A 24,948-nucleotide genomic window follows, 5' to 3' on the forward strand; every position below is an offset into this window, starting at 1 on the left:
ATGTTACGTCATTAATGGACGGTCCCTAAGCAGATTTGAATTTGTATATCCTCATCAGATTCTTAGAAGGGGCCTTGTTAGCAGATTTTTTTTTATTCACTTCGGCAGTGGGGTTTTTTTTTTAAAGCTACAGAGCTCATACATATTTGGCCACAATATGCGTTGTTTCGAAACTGTGCTTCTTATTGCAAAGTTTCAGACGATTCGGCCGAGAAAAACCTCCCATGCCAAAGTGAATCATGAAGGTGCCCAAGTAGCTCTGCACCCTACTAAGATTTTTGCAATTCGAGAGACACAAGGTTATGCAGATTCCTTGGTAAATTTTAAATTTGGCTTGCTCCTGGTCAAACTCTTTGTGTCTAAGTTGGGTTTCTAAGAATAGGATGTCTGATAAGATTTTCGATTATTTCTTGGTGAGATTTTTAGTGCATGCTTGAAAGATCCTCTAAGTATTCATTACAAAAAATATTGACTTAATCCTGACCAAAGATGGAAAGTGGCGAACATATCTGCTGAACCGAAACAAAAACAAAATGCTCACGATGATTGCTGATTTACTCGCATCTGTCATGCTCGCGAGTGAACCAAGCTAAAGTGATTCGTGAACGTGTTCGGAGCTGTTCAGAGTCAATTGCGCTTTTGGAAAGGTGTATTTCCCCTCCGAAATTATTGGTTTTCAAGGGCTTCTGACTACAAACTGGTAGTTCACTGTCAATTTGATGGATATTCATTAGATTTATCTGTCGAAACCGTAATAAATCAAACCTTGTTCGGTTACTCGCGAGTAAATGTTCACGAGCTTTTTGCTATTTCTTTTGACATGATCTTTCGAGCAGGCGGGTGCGAGCTTACTCTCACCAAACCTGTTTGCAAGCCTGTCATGCTTGCTTTGCGTTAGTTTACATTCGTGGTTCAAACATTTCCATCACTGATCTTGGCAAGACTTTTGATGAGGACGTAATGGTAAATTCCTGGGAAGATTCTCAGAGGATTAAAATATGCCCCTGACCTTAAACAGAATTTCCTTACTTTCCCTGGTTTTCTAAATCGGAAATAGAATAATTCAGGGAATTATTTCCAGACATTCTCTAACTTTCCACGGTTTTCAGGTGGTCGACAGCTGATCTTGTTCTCTGTATATCGTAGACGTCTAGCCTTATAGCTTGATTGTTTTATGATATTCTAAGGGGTATTCAGTGGTTTGAGTTAGATTTTCAGAAGGATCCAAGCATATGAACACTCTTAGCAACCTCATTGGTGGCCTTCTGGATAGAGGAGATAAAACGAGAATTTCCGGAATAATTTGTTATTGATTTCCATCTCTTACTTTTATTTTCCGAATTCTCCTATCCATACCATATTCCTTCTTTATTATCAACTGACAGTGCGTTCTTCTTCTTCTTCTTCTTCCTTCTGGTACTACGTCCTAACTGGAAGAGAGCCTACTTCTCAGCTTAGGGGTTCTCTTGAACACTTCCATAGTTATTAACTGAGAGTTTTATTTTGCCAAAGGACAATTTAGCATTTGTATATTGTGAGACAAGCACGAAGATACGCTATAGAGCTTAGTGACATTTGAACACACGTAGACTAGCATACGCTCGTCATACACAGTTTGTTTTTGTTTTCCTCAAATAAACTTGCACACGCTTTCCAGACTCATCAAAATGCATATAGAAATATTACCCAATTCGAAAAATTTATACACGGATTCTGGGTGTTTTTCGAGACAGAGTGCATATTGTTTTCCTCTAAGGTTCACAACTACATCTACACTAGGGCACTCATACCATCGGGCGTGAAAACCACTATTCCCTGGGAAGTGGAGAAAATTTCCAATTCGAAACGATTCTCTACCAATAGGAATCGATCTCACGACCCTTGATCTTACTGAATACTACATGATTACGGCTACGGCCATCTAGATTCCTTGTCTCTGCCTTTGGCAATTATGAAACCGATGTAAAATTACAACGAACACAGAATTTAAGAATGCGCCCTATTACGCTCCCCCATTTCATACACAGAAATAAAAATCCATGTAAAGTTTAGCGTTAAATCATGCACATGAAGGGAATGCCAGATTTGTCACAAATTTACACGTCACATCGTGTACTATTACAATAACATCATGTAAGTTTCCGCTATGTATCGTGTAATCTATCATGAACTCTAACCGATTACGCGAGAATTCGCATAAATTTACATGATGTTGATGCCATTTTACACGATATGTCATGTACATTTTCGACAAATCTGGCATTCCCTTTATGTGCATGATTTTACGCTGAAATTTATATGGATTTTTCTTTCTGTGTAAACGCCCCAAAATTATTCATAATCTGTCTGACGTGTGCTCAACCGAGCAACAACGGTTCAACGACATCTTCATTTTTCCCGAAAAAAAAACCTTCCCCAGCATTGTAATCTACAGTTTCTACTTCCACTGTTCCAGTTTTGCTACAATAACTGACTCCGTCCTACTAAAATTTTAATAACTGACTGAGACGTGTGCCACATCCGACCACGATGACGGATCTGGACGGAACAAAAGAACCTCCAAGAAACGAGCTTCTACCTACTAAAAATAAGTCCGCTCAACCGAAGACTCGACCCCATCTCTCGGGCCCTACCATCCTCAAATTAAACGATCATTTTCTTCCGCGAGACTCCGTTTCGCTCTTTTGCGCTTCACTCCCATTCGGCGGCGGAGTTGCTCTATTAAAATCGCACTGGAGAAGAATACTTCTAGGCTTAACGTCCCTAGTGGGACGGAGCCTGCTTCTCAATTAGTCTCTTACGCATTCGCGTATCGTATGACAGGCAAGGTAATATTCTATGCCCCGGGAAGTCTAGGAAAAGATCTTGCACCATCAGGGAATCGAACCCAGACACTTTGTTTTTGTTTTGCCTTTGCACTTCCCCTTCGCCGGCTCTGGAGTCTGCTCACCCCTCCCCGTTAATTCCCATTCAAGTCCAGAGCCGCTTCTGGATGGAGCCCGGCTCGACGCATCATCATCATCGTCGTCGTCCGTAGTAGACGTAAATTATAATTATGATTGTTATTTTTACCTCGTTCTTCGTCTTCGATGGTTTTGCGTGCCGCTGTGCAGTGCAAGCATTGTACACGGTGTTTGCAAACAGCTTTCAGGATTGGGCGATACTGCCCCAAAAGTAAAACTGAAATTTTCTCGAAGTTCACAATATGTTTCGTTTTCGGTCAAACATTTGGAGCTTCTTCAAATGTTCCAGAGAAAATATCGTCTCAAATCGATTTTGTCACAATATTGTGAAATGACCTGCCCACAATCGCCCAATGCTTGACTAGAATGGAGAAAACCCATCGTGATTTTTCTCCCTATCTCTCTCAAGGGGCTGAGTGGTTTCGTCTTTTAATTCACCAACAATGTTGTTGCAACCACGGTTCTGGTTCTGGTTCTGGATGGCTTAGATTCCGTTAGAAAAGAAGGAGATATGGTTTCCGGTTTTGAAATGTACTCTGCAACGTGCAGTGCAGAATATGACGCAAGTGCAAGGTGGACCATGATTTGAAGAGTGGAGAATGGAAAATCTCTGTGCTCACCGCTATCAGTTTGAAACGACTCTGCGGTTGCATAGCCTCTTAGCTTAAGGTTTTTGGATAAAAAAAAAGTAGAAAGGCAAAATGTTAAAAGGACTGGTAGCATTCTCATAGCAACTCTTGGAGGAATTCAAGATGTTATATCTGGAAAAAATTCTTTATGTTCTTAAAATATTCTTGGGGAATGAATGTAATAACACCTGAAGGATCATCTGTACAAATCCGTAGACCAAAGTTCAAATCCAGCTGGTTTCATATATGATATAATTGTACACCATCTTTGTGACGAGACTGATGTGCAGCCAATATGACGTGATAATATAATTTATTTTTGATTGTGAAGCAAGAACCTTTAGACTGCCAAATTTGGATCTATGATATTTATTCCGGTTCAACAATGACAAACAAGAAGGTTTATTTCAACAACGACTTCGGAAGACTAAAACAGTTGATTCCATCATGAACTAGCAAATCTCTCTACACGTATGTATTTTTTAATTGCAGCTACATCCGGCAATGCAATGAAAAAACTTCCCCGGTTCTAGCAGAATGGAATGTTTACAACAACTGCATGACATATGGGGAGTAAACGCGAAGAAAATTGATATGCAGATTGCTTCCCTCTCCCGCCCAATTCTCCGGCCACCCATCTCCCGATCCGAAGAATGCACAAAGCCAATCACAACAATTCACGAGGAAAAAGTGTCGCTTCCTGGAAGTGTGCAATTGTTTGTGCACTGCGAGAGAACAAAAGTCGTCTCGCGAGCTTCTGCTCGACGCTTAGCAATGATGATGAGACACCAGGGGGAAGTGAGATGTCTGCTGTCGGCTCTGGTTTATGGCGTGGCTTTTATGAGCTCCCGGTGTCAACACTCCCGACTCAAAACTGCCATCATATGAACCAGATCGTTGGAATTTCACACTAGCGTTTGTCCATCGTCACCTACCTATAACTATGTGGACGAGGCGCGACAGAATTTGTCCGAACTCACAGTGGCGCGCTTTCAAAAAAAGGGCGGATAAAATCTCGGATATATCCCAAAACGATAGAAAATGATAACATTTCTTCAATACCCGATCGAAATAACCGACGAAGTAAAAATTTGTTTTTTTTTCTATAGAAATTTGTTCAGATGTTTTTTAGCATATCAGATAACAAGGCTGTTGAGCGGTTCCACAGAAAATGACGACTTTTTTCCCAAATTTCATTTTTATATTTTTTGAATTGGATGAAATTTTGCACATGTTTTCTTTATGCCCAAAAATGTCTTTTTGCATCATCGGCTCGCCATTTTGACTCTAGCCTTACTTTTGAGAAGGCCCAAAAAAAAAACCTTAATAATTTTCAAAAAAATATAACTTAGAAACGGTTTGTCCGATCAGTTTGGTGCCTTCCGCAAAATTTTAGGTTATTGTTGGGACTATCTGGAAAAAATATACACTGTAAAAAAAATGTTGTAATTTTTTATATATCGAAAATAAAGCTTAAAAATCAATTTTCTCAAAAATCGTATTTTTGATTTTTTTTTTTATTTTTTTATATGTTTAAGTAGATAAAAAATGAAGTCTTTTGCACAATGGGTCAAGATGGAGAAATCATGGAAAAAAAATTTATGAATTTTTGAAAAAAGGTGAATTTTTGAAAATGGTCATAATAAACTTTTTAAATATTTTTAAACTCGATTTTATGAAAGTACGCAAAATTTACAACAAAAAAGGTATACAGAAAAATCAGGCTAACTTCTACCGTTTTAAAGATACAGCGATTTTAATACAAAATTATGATATAATTTTCAATTTTCGCTCATTATAATATAACTTAGAAACGGTTTGTCCGATCAGTTTGGAGTCTTCCGCAAAGTTTTAGGTTAATGTTGGGACTATCTGGAAAAAAATATACACACTAAAAAAATATGTTGTATTTTTTTATATATCGAAAATAAAGCTTACAAATCAATTTTCTCAAAAATCGTATTTTTGATTTTTTTTTTATTTTTTTATATGTTAAAGTAGACAAAAAATGAAATCTTTTGCACAGTCAAGATGGAGAAATCATGGACAAAAAAGTTATGATTTTTTAAAATAAAGGTTGATTTTTCAATATGGTCTAAATAAACTTTTTGAATGCTTTTCAACCTGATTTTATGAAAGTACGCAAAAATTTTCAACAGAAAAGGTATATGAGAAAATTTTGCTAATTGCTACCGAAACATTTGAAAAGTTTATTATGACCATTTTCCACAAATTCACCTTTTTTTAAAAAAAAAATCATGACTTTTTTGTCCATGATCTCTCCATCTTGACCCACTGTGCAAAAGGCTTCATTTTTTGTCTACTTCAACATATAAAAAAATAAAAAAAATCAAAAATACGATTTTTGAGAAAATTGATTTTTAAGCTTTATTTTCGATATATAAAAAATTACAACATTTTTTTACAGTGTATATTTTTTCCAGATAGTCCCAACAATAACCTAAAACTTTGCGGAAGACACCAAACTGATCGGACAAACCGTTTCTAAGTTATATTATAATGAGCGAAAATTGAAAATTATATCATAATTTTGTATTAAAATCGCTGTATCTTTAAAACGGTAGAAGTTAGCCTGATTTTTCTGTATACCTTTTTTGTTGTAAATTTTGCGCACTTTCATAAAATCGAGTAGAAACATATTTAAAAAGTTTATTATGACCATTTTCAAAAATTCACCTTTTTTCAAAAAATCATATCTTTTTTGTCCATGATTTCTCCATCTTGACCCACTGTGCAAAAGACTCCATTTTTTATCTACTTTAAAATATAAAAAAATAAAAAAAAATCAAGAAAACGATTTTTGTGAAAATTGATTTTTAAGCTTTATTTTCGAAATAAAAAAACAACATATTTTGTTTTTACTGTGTATATTTTTTCCAGATAGTTCCAACAATAACCTAAAACTTTGCGGAAGACACCAAACCGATCAGACAAATAGTTTCTGAGTTTTATTTTTTTGAAAATTGTTAAGGCTTTTTTTCTTAGGCCCTTCTCAAAAGTAACGCTAGGGTAAAAATGGCGAACCGATGATGCAAATAGGCATTTTTGGGTATAAAGAAAGCATATGCCAAATTTCAGCCAAATCAAAAAATTACAAAAATAAACCGACATTCGAATTCAAATGGAACCGCTCAGCTGTTTGTTTTCAGATTTAAGTAATACAGATCTAATCAAAACATTTGCAACTTTTTTGTTTTGTCATATAAACGTTAACATTTCTAGAACTTCATTTAGTGAAAATAAATATAAATTTAAAATACTGCGAGTTTGAAACCTTTTGAATTTTGAAAGAGTTTTGGACAAACAGATATTAAAGTTATTAAAAGTCAAATAGACCAACAATAAAGATGTTTTACGCAAACTTTCATAAAATGTCAGGACTTAAAGTTTGCTAAAGTTATCCTCAGACCAGGTAGAGTAGTTTTTTTTAATCTTACTGTGATCAACATCTCAAAAGAAATCCGAAACTAATTTAAAGAATCCACTAAAAATCTTATTTGCAAAACACATCCTTTTTAGTGATTTTCCAAAGGACGTTCAAGTAACTGGTCAATTATCGCCTCGATTCCATTTAGGATTCTTGAAAAGATGTCAATGTGCCATGAATCTTAATAGAAATTCATGAAGCATTTCATCAAGACACAAGTCAGGAATCCCTAACAATTTCCAAGGATATCAATTATTTTTCCTAAAAACTGCTTGGAATGTGCTTAATATTTTTTAGTCAGAAATTCACCAAACATTTCAAAAGAAATCGGTAACAATTGTGAAAGAATCTGCCACAGATCTCTTCTTGAAACCAACGATTTTTTTTTTTGACTAAAAACATACCAACAACCGTTAACAATTTCTCTACCACTCAGTCGTCCCTTCTCCAAATTTACTAGTGCTTTTTCTCGGTGTGTCCTAAACTTTCCCGTATTTCTTCCGGTCATTTGTAATTCCCAGATTTCCCGGATTGATGAACACTCTGTATTAAGTACTCTACGAATTCATCATTTTTTTCATCCAACGATTTTCCCTTAAGATTTTAATTTAGAATAAGATCAAGAACTAAACCAATATTTTTACCAGATTACTCCAGGGATTTCTTAAGATTTCCTCCAAAACTATCACTCAAGATTTCTTTAAGGTTTTAAGGATTTTTTTTCTAAGGATGCCTTCATTAATAATTAATTATACACTAAGGTTTTTTTACACGATTCCCCGTGCCGTGCAAAAAAAAATCCACGCAAAAAACCGTGCTAATTCCGGAATCTATGTAAAAATAAACCGTGTTAATTCTGGAATCCGTGGAAAAAGTACCGTGTTAATTCTGGAATCCGTGTAAATAAGAAAAAAAGCCGTGTTAATTCCGAAATCCGTGTAAATATGTAGAAGAACGTGTTAATTTCGAATTCCGTGCAAAAAAGTACCGTGTAAATTCTGAAAGGCGTGTAAAAAATCCGTTTAAAAATAAAACGTGCAAAAAAACAAACCATGTAAAAAAACTTCAGTTTATTACCCTTTAAGATTTTCGCAGGAATTCCTCTACACATTTTCAGAGATGTTTGTCTTAAAATCATCGAGATTGTTTTATCCAGGAATGTCTCCAGAGAGTTTTTTTCAGAAAATATTGGAGAAGTTTCTAAAAAAAAACTTAGAAGGTATTCCCAGTAAGAGTATCGGAATAATTTTCTTGATTTTCTACAATACTGCAGCAGGATTCACTGAAAGTAGAAAAAGAAAAAAATAATAATTTCAAAGAGACCATTTTGGTCAAAAAAGTGACCTAGAGACCATTCATCAAAAATAGAGACTTGCATTGAAATGGTGACTAAGTCTCTAAAAATAGATCTGCTACCAGTTCTGATATGATGAAACTATCCCTAAGCAGTGAATCAAATTATCATCAAAATAGACGAAAAACAAACAACAAAGCAAGCTCGCTCACAACCGTTTGTCACAACTGTTGCGGATAAGGACACAACCAAAAGCAGAATTGTCATGACAATCACAGAGCGCAACATTGTTGCAACCTTTTCAACTTACAATTAATCAGTAATTTCAGTACAAATCCAAATTTGTTTTATGGATGCTGTTTGATAATGTGTCAATGTTTACCAACATGGAGAAAGTTCTCGAAAATTGCAATGCGAAGCCCAGAAAATCACCGCGCACGTGGCGGTCGATCTTTGTCATATTCTGTTCAAAAGATGATAAACTCATGTTGCGGAATAAAATTGTTGCAACAAGAATAGGAGGTGACAATGTCTTTGTTGCTGCGTGTTGGGTGACAATTTATTCACTGTCCCTAAGGAATCAAGAATAAGTGGGAGATAAAACAGAAAATGTTCAATAAATTAATTCAATTTTTAAATTAAGGTTGAAAAATAAACTTTTTTTTTAACGAATAACAACTTTACATGTCAAACATCAAACACGTATCGACAAATCAAATGTTTTGCACTACCTTTCCATATGAAGCCTATTGAGCTCCAACCGGTTATGTGAGATACAGCTGTCTGAAGTTTGCTAGACGAACTACATTTAATTAACTTGTTAGTCCAATTTTGCTAACTTTCCAATGTTGCCAATCGAACAAAACTGATCAATCTAAAATGTTTGGAAATAGTCACTCAAAATTGCCACCCAAAATCACAACTATCAGAAGCAGCTGGTTTGGAACTATATCACAGGGTAACAAAAATGACATTTGTAAGTGTCTCACGTGTCAAATTATGTGTCTCTGGTAGCTTTGGGGTTACTGAATCTGATACCGTTCTCAAAAATATACCAGCACGTCACATTTTTGAGCTACAGATTGCCAAAGTTGTATAAAACACCAATTTATTTATTTTTACATGAAATTCGAACTACAATTTGCATTTTTTTTTTTTTTTTTTCATTATAGGGGGGTCTGTAGCCTTGAGGTTACGCTTTCGCTTCATAAGCGGAAGGTCATGGGTTCGATTCCCAGCCCCTCCACAAAAAAACCGTCCAGCCACCAGAAGATGCCTCACGGAGGACCGTGCTCTGGAAAGCACATCCATCCACCGTCAGTATCAGATGGTGACTGAGACAAACTGAACCTCTTCGCAGGCAGCTAGCCTCACTAACAGCAGAGCTCTCTCCTACCTGCTCGGTGTGAGAGTAATAGAGTAGGAGAGAGTGAAAGTAGATGTAAATATAGATAAGTTGAAAATAGATCTGTATCGGTAAAGAAGCTACAGATCAACTGATTCCGGCACAGTAGTGGCCACAAGCACAGAGTGCCTTGTATAAAAAAATACTGAATTTTTTCAATGATCTAATATTCTAATCGATCAAGCATGCAAAATATTCATTTTGGATATAATTTAGTTTAAATTGCACAATTGAATTGGGATAAAATTGATTTTTTCAACATGCTTGCATTCTCCATGCAAAATTCTTCCTTTCTCTTAAATGGTAAAGTACAATACCTTTCTCATTAAAATCATTAAAAAACAGATGTTGAATATCGAAAGTATTATGACCTTAGTTGATACATTACACATAACGTTTATATTATGTGCCAAATTAGCCAAATAAACTGTCATACAAGCTGAAAAACTTGCATGCAAGTTGGCTAAAAAAGTCAAATCTGCTCGGAAGAACATGCCATAAGAAAGCAACAAGCTCGAGTAAATTTACTCGCGAGTAATCGAGCAAGGTGTGATTTATTATGGTTGTGACAGACAAATTAATTGTATAACCATCAAATCGACAGTAAAATTCCAGTTTGTAGTCAAAAACTCTAGAAAACATAAACCTTGGGAGCATTTGGATCTATTTTTGTTCCAGTTCAGCAGAAATGTTCGCCACTTTCCATCACTGCATGTCACTGATACAATTAGTTGTGCCCCATTTTGCCCTATTCTATTAATTTTCGCTCAAAATTGCGAAAAAAAATGTAATAAAACAGCGTTTACTTATTTTCAACAAAAGACAACATTGAACACAACTAAATGCATCCATTGACTACTAAATTGTGGTAATTTTCATCAAATGTTTGAAAGATTTTATATAGAAGAGAGGCAAATTTGAGAATGCAAAAATAGGGCAAAATATACTTATCGATGATGTTTGAAGTTCACAGAAAGCACTTCAGTTTCTAATAGCTATGAATTACAATAAACTAATAGGCACATTTTAAGATTTTCAATATGATTATGTCAAATGGGTTCAAACAATGCGCGAGAATTGCTCACTTACAGTGCATGGGCTGGTTTTAGTGGCTCGTCGTTGGTGCGGCATCCATACACTCACTAAGTTACCTTCTCAAGGGGTCTGTTTGCAGATTTCCCCCTTGTAAAAAAAAACAAAACAAGAAAGTAAATAAACAACAAATGCCTTCCTTTTTGAGATAGAGGATCAAAAACGTGAAGAAAAATTAGTTCGTTGACTATTTTGGATTCTGGTCTGCTGTTTTATTTCGTCACCTGGAGATTGGTTATTCGACAAACCTGGAGATTGTCAGCCCTGCAAATAAATGGATCCATAGACCACGAAATTGTGGAATTTGTTTCCAAAATAGCTGAGAATCACATAAAACTCTAGGCACTGGCATGATAGGATACATAAATTTTTAGTTTTTCAATATGAAAATGTCATATGAGGTCAAATAGGTTATCATCAATTCAAGTCTGTCAATCAATAACTGTCCAAACTATTGAAACTTCACTCTTTATGGTAAAACATATGAGAACAGCAATCATGTAAATGAAAATATAAATTTTTATTAGAAGAGTTAATTTTCTCAGTATTTTACTTGGAAATTTGTATATCATAAAATTTAAACGAACAGCTTCTAAAAGTATCGGTTTTATGTCACAAATGATTTAAGAACAAGGTTGTGTCCTGCCACTGTGCGCCACTGCGATGCGTTCAAGTGCCGCGGACAACAGTTCATTACACCCGCAACGCAACAATCCAACGAGTGCGAAATTTATTTAGAAAAAAAAACCTGAACGTCAAGTTCAATATGGTGGTGCCAGCAATTCACAAGCGGTACACTCACCGCAGCCACGCCTCGCAGAAGTGAGCAGCAGTAGCACGAAAAATGTCAATGTCAATGGCATCGAAACGGAGTGACGTGTTGCATGATGCCGCATCGAGCATCGCGATGTGCCCCATATGTTATGTGTGAATGTGCTGCTCATCATCTGCAATTTGACGAACCAGCACTTCAGCACAGAGACAGCAGCAGTAAGGCGAAAATTTTACGTCGCGCACCTCGCCACGCTTGTGACAACCCAGCAGCGAGCTCACGCAATTTCCAACGCGGTGCCGAGTGGCGCCCAACCCTACTTTCGTACCGAAGCAACAACCGGTGGCGGAAGGGGGTGTGTGCGCAGTAGGGTGCAGCAAAAGTTTGAAACCTTCATCTTCTATATTTTCTATATAATATTTATGGTGTAAATAGAGTTGTGCCGAATTTTCAGCCAAAATTCAAAAATTCTCTACATCCTCATCAAGAAACTTCAAGAGAGAAGCTTATCATTCTTGGTTGACATATTTAACTAAAGTTTTCAGTTGGCATATTTTCCTGACAAATGGAAAAATGCCAAGGTTGTATCAATTATAAAACCGGGCAAAAATCCAGCAGAAGCTTCCAGCTATCGTTCAATCAGTTTGCTTTCCTCCATCAGAAAACTTTTTTAAAAAGTCATTATGAACAGAATGATGGTCCACATCTACGAAAATTCAATTTTTGCAAATGAACAGTTTGGATTCCGACATGGACATTCGACCACCCATCAACTTTTACGTACAACAAAATTGAAGGCTTTTCTACTGTTCTTGCTCTTCTAGACGTAGAAAAAGCATTCGACAGTGTTTATAAAATTGAAAAAAACTTTAATTTGCCAACATACCTACATTGTTAGAATTATCCACAGTTATCTATCAAATCGTACAGGTTAACTATCAGAACTCCAAGTCTGAAAGACTTCCTGTAAAAGCAGGTTGTACCTCAGGGATGTCAAAAATCTTTGTTTGCGGATGGCACAGGTTGCTAAAGCACGAAGCATGCGTGTCATCTGTAGTATATTGCAAATGAAAGATTTCTCCTAATGCTTCCAAAATTCTACATAGGGTTTTGTTCTACTTCGTCGTAAGCGCTACTATTCGTCGTATTAAACTTTAAATGTTCCACTACGGCGGATATTCAAACTTACCTGCAACATAGATTCATTATCCAAGTGTAATTTTGTGAAAGCTGATAGGGTTTGTACACTTCTACACCAAAAATGCAATAGAACTACTGTATTTCGGTAAATAACTTCAGTTCAATTATCCACTTTTCACTTTTTCACCGAAATTGCATGGACAAACACGATTTGAGAGAAATGCTTAGCGATAGACTGAGCCACACCACTTTCCAACACAAGTTTCTTCCCGCCCCCGTGGGTGACTTACTTCGCTGGGCACTTATTTTCACAATGGAAAACCTACCTACGTCTTCACTGAAGGATTTCATTCCAATCACACGCCGTAAAACTTCAATAAATCACCAAATTTTACGAAATTTCCTCAACCGCCGCGTATAATTGAGAATGTAAACAAAGTTCAATCCGTCGTACCGAGAAAAAAAGCTTGTGCGCATCAATGTGTGCGCGACGCTCCACGTAAAAATACGGTTCCTTTGATTGTGTTGTTTTCGCTGTACTGTGAGCAAATGCAATAATTGTACGGTCAAAAGGAATTGTGTTCATATGTTTAGGCTGAATTTTGATGACGAGCAATTAATTTTAAATGAAATTAGTATATTCCATCATGCTGAAGGAATGGAGGGAGATGCCCGTAGATCTATATATTCTAGTAAAACATTTTATTATAGCGTTGATATCCCAAGCAATCAGTAAGCACGATAATGCGGCACGGTAACAGCATTATATGCGCATATAGGGTAATCATTTGATGCATGTCAGTTTTATATACGCATATAATGCTATTATAATGCCACAAAAGGCGAAATAGCGTGCCATTATAGAGCCAAGATATAACCGTGCTTCTCTGCACCACTAATGCTGATATAAGACCACGTGAGAAACGTCAATTGTTTTCGCCAGGTTTTTAGGGCGAATATTTTGTGCTTTTGCGTACGCAGCCAGAGAGCTTTCGCGTATGCGGCCAAGCAACTGGTACACGAGGTAAATAAATAAATGAATGAAAACGGAAACCTCTAAAAGTATGCAAAAAATGTAATAAAATGATACAGATAGTACTTCTTCGTATTAGACATATTCGTTTTGGTAGTTTTCATCCTTCTGAGGACTTGCAATTGCCACATTTGATCCTCGTTTTATGATGATGAAATTCCTCATTTTGCTTCTCGAACCTGCGACACCCGTATTGTTGAGTTGTTGTCCTGCTCCTTTGCTCATACGTCCACATAAGATGAATAGTGTTGGAAAGAGAAGTGACCAATTTAAACCATCACTTTTCCCCGTCATAAAACCTGCAATTGTAGTACAGGGTGTCTACTCGTTTACCGAAATGAAATTCCCTGATATTTCCAGGTTTTTCCAGGTTTTATAAAAATTATGCCAGGTTCAAGATATACTCTAATTTTATATGTCTAAAACAAATTAATGACAAATTTTAAAGTGTTTTCGATTTAATACCTAACCTTTTTGGGACTACGGCCACTTTCAAATTCTACAAACATTCCGCGGACCCTGAACATGAAGATTCTTGAAATCAAAATTTATGGAAACGAAGTATTTCTTTGATATTGAACATCATTAATAGAGATTTTGTTTTAAGTTCTCTCTAGAATTTTAAAAATATATTTACGAAAGCCAGTCTTTGACAGGATAGAAATCACTACAGAGGATCATTGCCTCTGTAGAAATCAAATGGCAATGATAAAAGGAGTCTACTAAGTATTTTGCTAATGAACATTCCAGGAGGAATTTGATCAAATTCTACACAAGTCTAGAGGTGAAATTCCTGGGAAGACTCATATTATTCTGCCAACAATTCTTCCAAAATTTTCACAGGAATCCGTGTTCAAGATTTTCTCAAAAATCATATTTGCAAAATGTCATCAGGTGTTTCCACAGTACACCCGATTCTGTTTTTGCACGGGGGATGCGTACCGTGCAAAAAAAGTTTTCAGTTCAAAATTTAAAAAACCGTGCAAAAAAAGTAACACCATTTCTCGACGTTTCATGAAAAAAATGTATGGAAACTTTTTTTACACGGCCGTGTTAAAAAAATCCGTGCAAAAACAGAATCGGGTGTATTTCAGCAGATATCCACAAAGATCTTACTACCAAGCATTTTTTTGAAGATTTTGTTAGGAATCCAGCCAACATGCTTTCAAAGGCTACATGATAATTGACTTCATATCCCAACTGAAATCGTAGGAAGCATTTCACAAGCAATCGTCGAAAACCTTGTCAGTTATCCATCAAGAAAATCGAAAATATGCCAAGAATTTTCTGTTCATACCGCGAAAAACTATTTAAGTTAAAATTGTCAATAAATGTTTAAACATTTTGCATGGATTTGATTGGTTTCCAATGAATTGTATAATGAAGTTTGCTTCATCAATTCTACGTGTTATAGGTATTGAATTAATGTGAATCTTCTTTGGAAAATGTCATTAAAATGTCTAGAGACATTTATGCATATCTATAGATACACATTTGTCATGTAACTAGTAAATATCCAATTCACAGAGAAACATTGAAAATATTTTATCAGTTTCTGTAAAGTTTGAATCTAAAAAATTATAGTTTACAAAAATATTCGAAGATTGAAATATAATACCGTAAGGTGGTTTCGGTGAGAAAAGGGTATGAGGCCTAGGGTAATGTAATTCTGGTTGGTTTTAGTGGGTCTTCCTTGATGCGATATCTCCACACTCCCAGAGTAGCTTTTTCAGGGGTCTGGTTGTAGATTTCCCCCTTGTATAAAAATAGAAATATACATAACAATACTGGAAAAAACTAATACATTTGAAATGTCTTAGCGGCCCCCTGAGAATCCATCACGGCCCACTAGGGGTCCGCGAACCACCGGTTGAGAAACCCTGATTTAATAGCTAATACACACCTAAACGATTGTACCCCGTTTGGCATAAAGTCTTTTGGCATAAGGTCGTTTGGCATAAAGCCGTTTGGCATAAAGTCGTTTGGCATAATGGTCGTTTGGCATAATGGCCGTTTGGCATAATGGTCATTTGGCATAATGGTCGTTTGGCATAATGATTGACTTGAAATAAATATCGGCATTTTTTGAGTTTTTACCGAGATCAACACCACCGAGCCCACAGCAAAAAATTTTGGTAGGTTCTAAACAAGCGTGGTGTTCGTTCAGAGATTATCCGAGCTAAGAATTTCAAAAATTGTTGTGGCATTATAGAGCATTACTAAATAAAACTCGTGACAGGTCTCTACATCTCAGAACATAGAGTACCCTTGAGCTTGTTGCGATATACATATTTAAAAACAGTAAATTGGCAAGGAAAGTTCGCAGTTATTCATCAAGGGAACGCTCATAGAATATTTTGCTACATATCAAGCTGTGTCCCAGTTTGGACGTAACACTCGCTGAAAATTACTTGATAAAAGAATGATTTTTTTGCAAAATATCAAAAGCTCTAATCAAAAGATCTATTAATGCGACTTAATGCAAAAATAGCCTTTATACGAGAGCAGATTATTTTTCGTTTAAAATGTTTCAGACTCTAACAAGAGGGGCAAGAGTGCCGCCTCTAATTTCACGTAGTTCAAATCGATTTTTCGATGTTTACCGCAGGATAAGTATAAATTGAGTACTAATTGAGGGTTGTGTAAATATTACAGTTAAAAATGTTTAGTACAAAAAATTAGAAAAATGTTTTTAACTCACCAACGCAAAATATGCGAAATATTATAAAAATGTAAGACTGGAAAACAAGGTTTGACTCCCAATAAATACAAAACATATTGATTTTTCCGCACAGTATTGATGATTTTCAATTGTTTAATATAGCTGTGAGGATTTTTTTTTCGAAAAAGTCCTTTTGACATTAAATTTTACATATATAATAACAGTATAGGCCCAAACGCAATGATAGCGGAACGGCAACGGAATGCGGAACCGGTTCGCCAGCATGAATCACACCATCTCGACTGAGCTGACAACGAATGAAATCGAACCAACACTGAGTCGCTAAGCTTGTTGTAGTTCATGCTGGCGAACCGGTTCCGCTTTCCGTTGCCGTTCCGCTATCATTGCGTTTGGGTCTTATGTCTTATGGGGCAAGAGGGACACCGCAATTTTCTCATATAAAATCAAATGCACTTTTATTTTTCTTGTTTAATATTGCATTCAATCAATATTTCCTACTAAATAAAATCAAAAGAAACCATCTTGGATATTCAAAATTGTTTCTGAAAATTTTTACTATTATTGTTACAGTCAAATAAGATGAAAACTAAATTATTTTCGTAAAATTACTTTTTAACTATAAGTCAACTTTTATCCCTCAGTTTTTATCTTTACTTACTCTACAATTTATCCTTTAGGCGGGAAAATAATTATATACAAAATTTGTGGCATTTTGCTCTGGTGGTCTTCTTGCCCCATACGAGTGGCACTCTTGCCCCGTGCCTCGTTTAAAAACCTCATAAGAAGGGACATTTTCAAAAATCTCAAATCATCATGTGATTCTTGTATTTTTGAAATCTATCGATAACATCATTTAGAACAAGAGTTGAGCTTGCCCCTACACTGGAATAATCTTCAAAAATTGTGCTAATCAACCATGAATTGAACCTATATATCTTAAGGTGTCCTTCTTGCCCCCAGCCCCCCTATTCTGTCATACTCGGCTATACACATGTTGGCAAAAATGCTGAAGACGGTAAAACTCGAAAGAACCGCCAATTAAATAAAGAAGGGTGCATATTAGATGGTCAGTTCGTTAACCCCGCGAAAAGGTTTATAGTTACGACAATTATGGGTGCTAAAAATTTTCCGGGGAAGTGGGCTAGTCGAGGAAACGGGATATTCGGGAAATGGCATTCGGGGAAACGACATTCGGGGAAAAGTAGCACAACCCATCAAAGTAACTGCAGTAATCGATTTCTCTTTTCGCTGATAATTTAAGCAGATGAATTTTATCGATTGCCGCCCTTTTGTCAGTTGTATACAAAAATACTTAAGTATATAGCTACAAAGAACAGCCTATGCATAAAAGAAGGAGAAATTTATTGAAATATAAAATTAACAGTTATCATACCTATAATACCTATAATTTTCCTAATATGCTTAAATTTATTCAAGAGCGAATGATTGTTGAATAGAGTGTCATTTTGTATCAATTGAGTCCAAAACAAGCCTTGTGTCATCAGAAAGATTCAATAGAAACGTAAAAAAGAAAATTGAGAAATTCTTGGTTTCAGACTGATTATGCCAAACGACTATTATGCCAAACGACCATTATGCCAAACAACCATTATGCCAAACGACTTTATGCCAAATGACCATTATGCCAAACGACTTTATGCCAAACGACTTTATGCCAAATGACCTACCACCCACCTAAACATTATGTAAAGCATTCTGGAACTATTTCAATATTCAATATTACAATATGAAGATGGCAACAATACCAAAGCTATTCAAATGAATCGTATTTGTCAATGATGATATCTTTTATTTCGTTTGTAAAAGCTCTGTGAACTGAATGGGACTTTCAAGTGCATTCGTATTTTTAGTACAGATTATGTAACATTCATTTCCATCGGTCGTTTAGATAACTAAGACAGCTTCATGGGCGCAAAATTAAATATGTGGGCATATTTTACAATAAATACTAAGTTTACCGATGTATTAACAAGTTGTCATACAGTTCTGACCTGCGAAAAAGCCAAATTCTTCAAAATATCTCAAATTGAATCGATCGTGTTATTTAACATATTTAAGTAGATACACTCCCATGCAAAAGTTTGGGTTCACCCCCTAAAAAACATACAAAAGTGGTCAGTCCATATCTCTGTGATTACGCGTCTAATTAAAACTCTTTAAGCCGTATTCGAAAGGCAAAGAGTTATTCTTACTTCGAATGTATTTTTCCAAAAACATTTTTTGAATTTTGTACACTAAATTTTAACTTAAAGTTGTGACATTTTTCAAAAAACACACTGAAAAAACATTTGTAATTTCCTCAGCATTGGATCGACCAAAATTTTAAAACAAGGTCTCATTAGAATCGTAATCTTATATTCTTTAAAGACACCCAAACTTTTGCACAATACACCATACTGAGGGGTGAACTCAAACTTTTGCACGATGACTTGAATGACTGTTTCATTTATTTTGAATAGTTTTCAGATTTTTTCGCAAAAATTTCATGGGCGCTCTTCAGGGTGTGAGCTATCGAAAGTGTAAACTATCTGAAAAGCGCCTTTAGGTTTTATTTATTGATCCATTCCTGATTCCTTTTTCTACTGTCCATAAAAGGTCATTTTACCCTTATTTCCAGCTCCAAACTGTTATTTTTTGGCAGTACATGTGACGCATTGTTAACTTTCGCCAAATCATGCAATACAAATGCATTTAGTTGAAAATCTCTTGATTTTGCGCACTGACCCGTAATATGTCACAATTTGAAACGTTGTAATGTTCAAGGATTTCCTGAAGCAAATTATGAAGGAACTCCTGAAAGCATCCTATGAAAAAATGCTGAAAGAATTTCTTGAAGAATTCCTGATAAAATCTCTGGAGAAACCACAAGGATATTTCCTGAAGCTGTTCTCGAGAAAAACTAGAAGAAATTTTGCATCTAAGTTATCTGCATGCAAGATAAGGAAAAAAAGAGACTTTAGAGACAATTTTAGTTAAAATAGAGACTTCAGATACCTTCTATCAAAAATAGAGACTTTTTCGAGACTTGTATAAAAATGGTCTCTAAAAAGAAACCTGCTATCAGCCCTAGATATGTTAATCCTTGACCGAATAAATTTAGATCATGTTTTGATAAGCTCATGAAATTTCATACTCGAATGGATCCTCACTGAACAACTTATATAGTATTTTGAGAGCGGCGCAGCCGCATTTTTTTTTCGAATGAAAGAGTTTTCTGGCAATTAATGATAGCTCTGGGTTATGACGTACAAATCCTTTGGCGTGAACATATTATATCATGAATTACTGCCTCAAAATAATTTCCCTGATTGTGATCAAAATTCCCTGAGAATTCCAGGTTTTTTTCCAGGTTGAATAAAATTCCCTGATAATTCCAGGTTTTCCAGTTTTTTCCAGGTAGTAGACACCCTGTAGTAGTGAGAAGATTTATGATTGACTCCCTCTTACCACTGTATGCAAACACAAAGCACGTGGTATCTCTGTCAAAACACTGGATGGCATTTAAACATGCCCTGTATTCGAATATAAAGCTAATATAGTGCTCATTTAATGCCTGTATGCATCAGGCTTAGAAGCATTAATGATGCTGTAATAGGGTTTCTATGCAGCGGAAGTGCTGTTATAAGGTGTGTAAGCATTTGTGGTGCTATTATAATGCATGTACGCATCTATGATGCTGATTAAGGGCTTATTATTAGTGCCTATGGTTACTTGGGATGTTGTGTTTTAACCACTCAATACACACAGTGAACCGTAAGTTGTGAGACGAATCTGGAAACTGATTGCGACGGAGTTGAAAACGATACGACGGATTGAGAATACGATAAGATGCATTTTCTTTGCATTATTTCCAAAAAGAGATCAATATTTATCAAAATGTTATTGTACAATGCTAAAGCAGTTTTGAGAAAATTGTTTGGCATCGGATTGTATCAGCATCATTCACTGCAATACTGGGGAAATTGCAGTTCTCACTGATCAATGCTTAATGCGATGGCTACTAGCACATCATCCTATGACATTCCAACATCCTAAAAATTATATGGAAGATGGATGTTGCTGCCAGCACTGCTGTGCTATATCACAGCAACAGAATGACAATGTCAAACAAGCCAAAATGTCATGCAATAGAATTGATGATGAGAGAGATCTGTCAAAAGGAGCCTGTAGAGTGATATGAAAAGTCATGCAATGTAATAGTGCGGATTTATAGTTGAATTACGTAAATAATTGATTAATACTTATATTTCTATGTGTAGCTAACAGTTAAAATGCTCTTAATCAAGTGAAAGTTATATTATGCTATTGATCACAGAAGAATCATAGTAAGTTACTTAAATAACTAGTAGATCATAATCCTAACCTTAATTACTATTATCACAGATTTCTTAAGACAATAAATTTCAGCTTTTAGCTATCTCGCACCCATCAATTGGAGTTTGCGATCTGCTTAGAGGAATTCGGCTTTGACCCTCACAGAATCCCATTTCTGCCGTAACAAAGGATTTTTAAACTCTTTTGCTATTTGAACCACCCTAGTGCGCAGAAACGTCAGTCACGGTACGGCACGACGACGACAACGGCCAATGTGTGTGCCGCGCCGAGTTCGACCGGTAGGAAGTAGATGGCATTTTCATTATGATTCACTCGCGCGCCCGCTTGAGAAGGAGAGAGATTGTTATTACTTGGCGCAATTATTTTTAAATCCCCTCACCTGCGTGGAGCGGCAGTAAGGCACGGTGGTCTTTTGGTGGCCAAAATTGGAAAAATGCATCTCAGATGATTTCATGACTGACAGTTTTGAAAGAAATTTGAAATGTATCAATATCTAGTTTTGTTTGCAAACAAATGTTAACATCAAGATTACTATCGATGTATGTTTCATATGTATTCCAGTCGGCTCGAACATAATTAAAAGTGGAGCTGATAAGATTAAGAATCGTTTCATGGGATATTTGAAATGTAACAATGACATGATCAGAACCAAAGTTAGCGTGAGTAACCTGTTGGGTACAAAGCTGACTAGAAACGGTTAAGACCAAATTAATCGTAGAAGACGAAAACAGTTTGGGCTACCAGGGTATTGAATTGACAAAATATCCCGAAGAACACTCTTCAAATAAAATTCTGCCGTTGGAATTGCTTTGCTACTCATTCCATAAGAGATGACAAAAATATTGACTTATTGCGAATAAGTTCTCGTAAGCCAGTTTGAAGCAAATTAACTTGCTGCCCAGTGCATTGAAAAGGCAAATAGGCAGCTATGAAATTATATTAATCAAGCCATGTGTCATGTTCCAAAAACTTTGGTTTCAAATGACAAATAAATTGATGTTTTATATGACAATGAATGATGATAGCAACTCCACCACATGCTCCATCCAGTAACGATCGACGAGAAACAAAAAGTTTGAATCCAGGTTTCAATAATAAATTCTATATGTATGCTTTTACTGTTAGAAAAGTAAACTGTTCGTCCTCTTTACCATTTCAAAAAACTAGTACATATCCCGTTTTAAAGTATTCAAAAACATTTTCGTTTTCGAAAACGTTTTCAGTTACAATTTTATTGGGGTATTCTACATCAACTTTTTCAAGAGCTCGTCAATGTTTGATGAAAAGAGCCCACCGTGCAATCGCTGAAATCGATGGAGGAATTGTAAGGTTTGTAAGAAACCCAGGGCACAGGCATTCGAGTACACCGAACCGAACCGCAATGATGACGAAGACGACGACGACGACGGCGGAATCGTTTTGTCATGTGACGACGTCGGCGGCGTGGTGTGGTCGCGGTGGAAGTCGCCGGATAAAACTTGGACATTGGTGGTACCGTAAGACACCTCGGGGGCACAATTCGAACCCGAAGATGACGACCGGTACAAAGGCAATACTCCATAACGAACGGATAATCGCCATCTCATGACTTCGGCGGCGGTCGATTCGGTCGGGTACCCGAGCAGAAAAAAAATGCTCTGCAGAATACCAAACTAGGGTATTTCGTAACAGAGAATTTTTAATACTTATAATTTGAATAAGGTACACCCAGGCAAATGGACTATCGATAAACATAGGAACCCCTTATGAAAATTCGCCACAAGAAATCGGGTTGAAATTCATAAATTTGCCTTATGAAACCAGAATTTTAAAGCAAAAAATACTTACGCGGCAATCTGGAATCGAACCAAGAACCTTGCGATCGACAGGCCCGAGCGCACACCACGCGCCTATCAACGCATTGATGTGAAGTGATGCTAAAACGATACATAAAGCGTTCGTATTGCAATAATCGTTCCAGCTTTCATAACGCAAAATGTATGAAATTCGATAGTCCAGTTCGCTGCGTGTATGAAAGAGCCTTGCAGAAGAGGTAACATACCTCAAATGACGTCTTATGCATATTCTTTGAACATCAAACTGATAATAAGATCTGGTATTGTAATACCTATGGGAATGATACATGATCAATTTTCAATCAGAAGTGATTTTTCCAATTGTTCTAAGTTCTAAGCCTTCCTTAGCTGAGTGGTTAGAGTCCGAGGCTGCAAAGCAAAGCCATGCTGAAGGTGTCTGGGTTCGATTCCCGATCGGTCCAGGATCTTTTCGTAAAGGAAATTTCCTTGACTTCAATCGGCATCGAGTATGCATCGTGCCTGCCACACGATATACGAATGCGAAAATGGCAACATTGGCAAAGTAAGCTCTCAGTTAATAACTGTGGAAGTGTTGATAAGCACACTAAGCTGAGATGCAGGCTCTGTCCCAGTGAGGACGTAATGCCAAGAAGAAGAAGAAGAACCTAACGCATTCCCCAATAGGGTCCTGAAGCCCTGTCCCAATTTCAGTATCAAACGCTTAAGTTTAGGGCAGAACACATGTTTACTCAATCTATATAAATAAAAATGAAATGGTGTTTGTATGTCACGAAATGGCTTGCGAACGGGTCAGCGGATTTCGATTATTCTTTCTCCATTTTGTTCGTCAAGGGTTCCGACGTGTTTGTGTGTATAAAAGTTTCATGATATTGACCGGGAATGTCGGAAAACGAGAGTGAACGGAACTGTCATTTTGTATGGGACGATTCGTAGCGGTTTTCAACAGCCTACTTGATGGCAAGACGAAGTTTGCCGAGACCACTAGTTTTTAAATGATTTTCATTGGTTTACGTCTAAAAAACATTTTTTTATGATTTTTGCGTTTTTGTCACACCCCTTGGTTTAAACTCAAATTTTGGGTATATTTTGTTTCCCGTGTCCCTTCCGAAATGTCAGATAGGAACAACCCCAGTGTTAAAACTATAAGCCCTGTGGCATTTTTGTCGAAAAAGTGAATGTCAAACATGATCACAAGTGTCAAGGTTCATATTTGGAACCATTTTTAAAATTGAAGTTTTAAAATGCTATAAACGTAATTTGAGCTAGAAAAAATGCTAAAGTAGTTGCAAGAACAAGCTCTCTCGTATTATTAAATAAAAACAAGAATTCATTAAACATTTTAGGACCCAATTCTCATGATATTGAAAGCATTGAAAATTGTCTTTTGCTCGGGTAGACCTATGGCTGCGCAATGGCGTCAAGTGCCAGGAATTTCCGTAACTCCGGTAGGTCTCCGGTATTTACTCTACTGAATGTAAGGGTGTTCGCTATTGGTGCGCTATGACATCAAACCCTGTAATGGAACGGAGAACTACACAGAGCACTGCAACGAGTACCAGTCCACCTTTTTCGAGGAGGACGCGGACAGAGCTTGGGCTAGGAGTTGATCGTGGAATATGAATGCTTTTAATTGACTGTTTGCTTTGGGGATCAATCTTCTTGTGTGTTCCTGTACGTTTGGGCTGTACTGTGGCCGTTGAAGATACCATGTTCCAGTGAATTGTTTTTTTATGTATGTATAGCTAATCATTTTGAAAATTTATATTTTTACATCTCAGATTTGAACATACGCTCAAAATATGAACAATTTCATCACAATTCAGTGACGAATTTTGTCTCATTAGAATCCTATTTTCCTAGGTTGGGATCGATTGAGACGCCCTGAAGTTATGCCCTTTTTGTACTCCGTTAATTACCAGAGTAAGAGTCATTGGAATCTTGAAGATAATCCAGAATCAAGAATGATTTCAATTGAATAATAAACTCAAGAAAGATACCATTTGTAATGTATCGTATTTCTGACCAGAACCATAACATATCATCTAGAAACATACTGGATTCTAATAAGGATTCTATTAAGAACATTAGAGAATTCTACGAATGAAGGAAGATTTTATTCGAACTACAGAGAAGGACTCCTCGGCTCTTCCACGGACCTCACTTGTAATTAGTCAAAGCCACTGTTGTCAGATCAGGTTACAATAAGTTGTGGATTTTATAATAAATTCAAGAAGATGTTTTAAGAATTATCCAGCCCTATTGCGCCTGAGAAAAATCAAACTGACATATACAAAGTTCATGTACTTAACAGAATTT

General features: G+C 36.4%; 1 protein-coding gene and 1 long non-coding RNA gene across 2 annotated transcripts in view; one reads left to right on the forward strand and one right to left on the reverse strand.

Annotated features, from left to right (window-relative positions):
* The window catches only part of LOC5563768 (death-associated protein kinase related), a 470,683-nt gene that overhangs the window by 191,137 nt on the left and 254,598 nt on the right, over positions 1 to 24,948 (reverse strand). The window lies entirely within an intron of this gene.
* Positions 20,546 to 20,874, forward strand: LOC110674872. The gene is made up of 3 exons (XR_002499256.1): positions 20,546 to 20,673; positions 20,740 to 20,805; positions 20,864 to 20,874. It is a non-coding gene; the product is annotated as an uncharacterized LOC110674872 (long non-coding RNA).

This window comes from Aedes aegypti, chromosome 1 (assembly GCF_002204515.2).
Source record: "Aedes aegypti strain LVP_AGWG chromosome 1, AaegL5.0 Primary Assembly, whole genome shotgun sequence".
In the NCBI taxonomy this organism is placed as follows: Eukaryota; Metazoa; Arthropoda; class Insecta; order Diptera; family Culicidae; genus Aedes; species Aedes aegypti.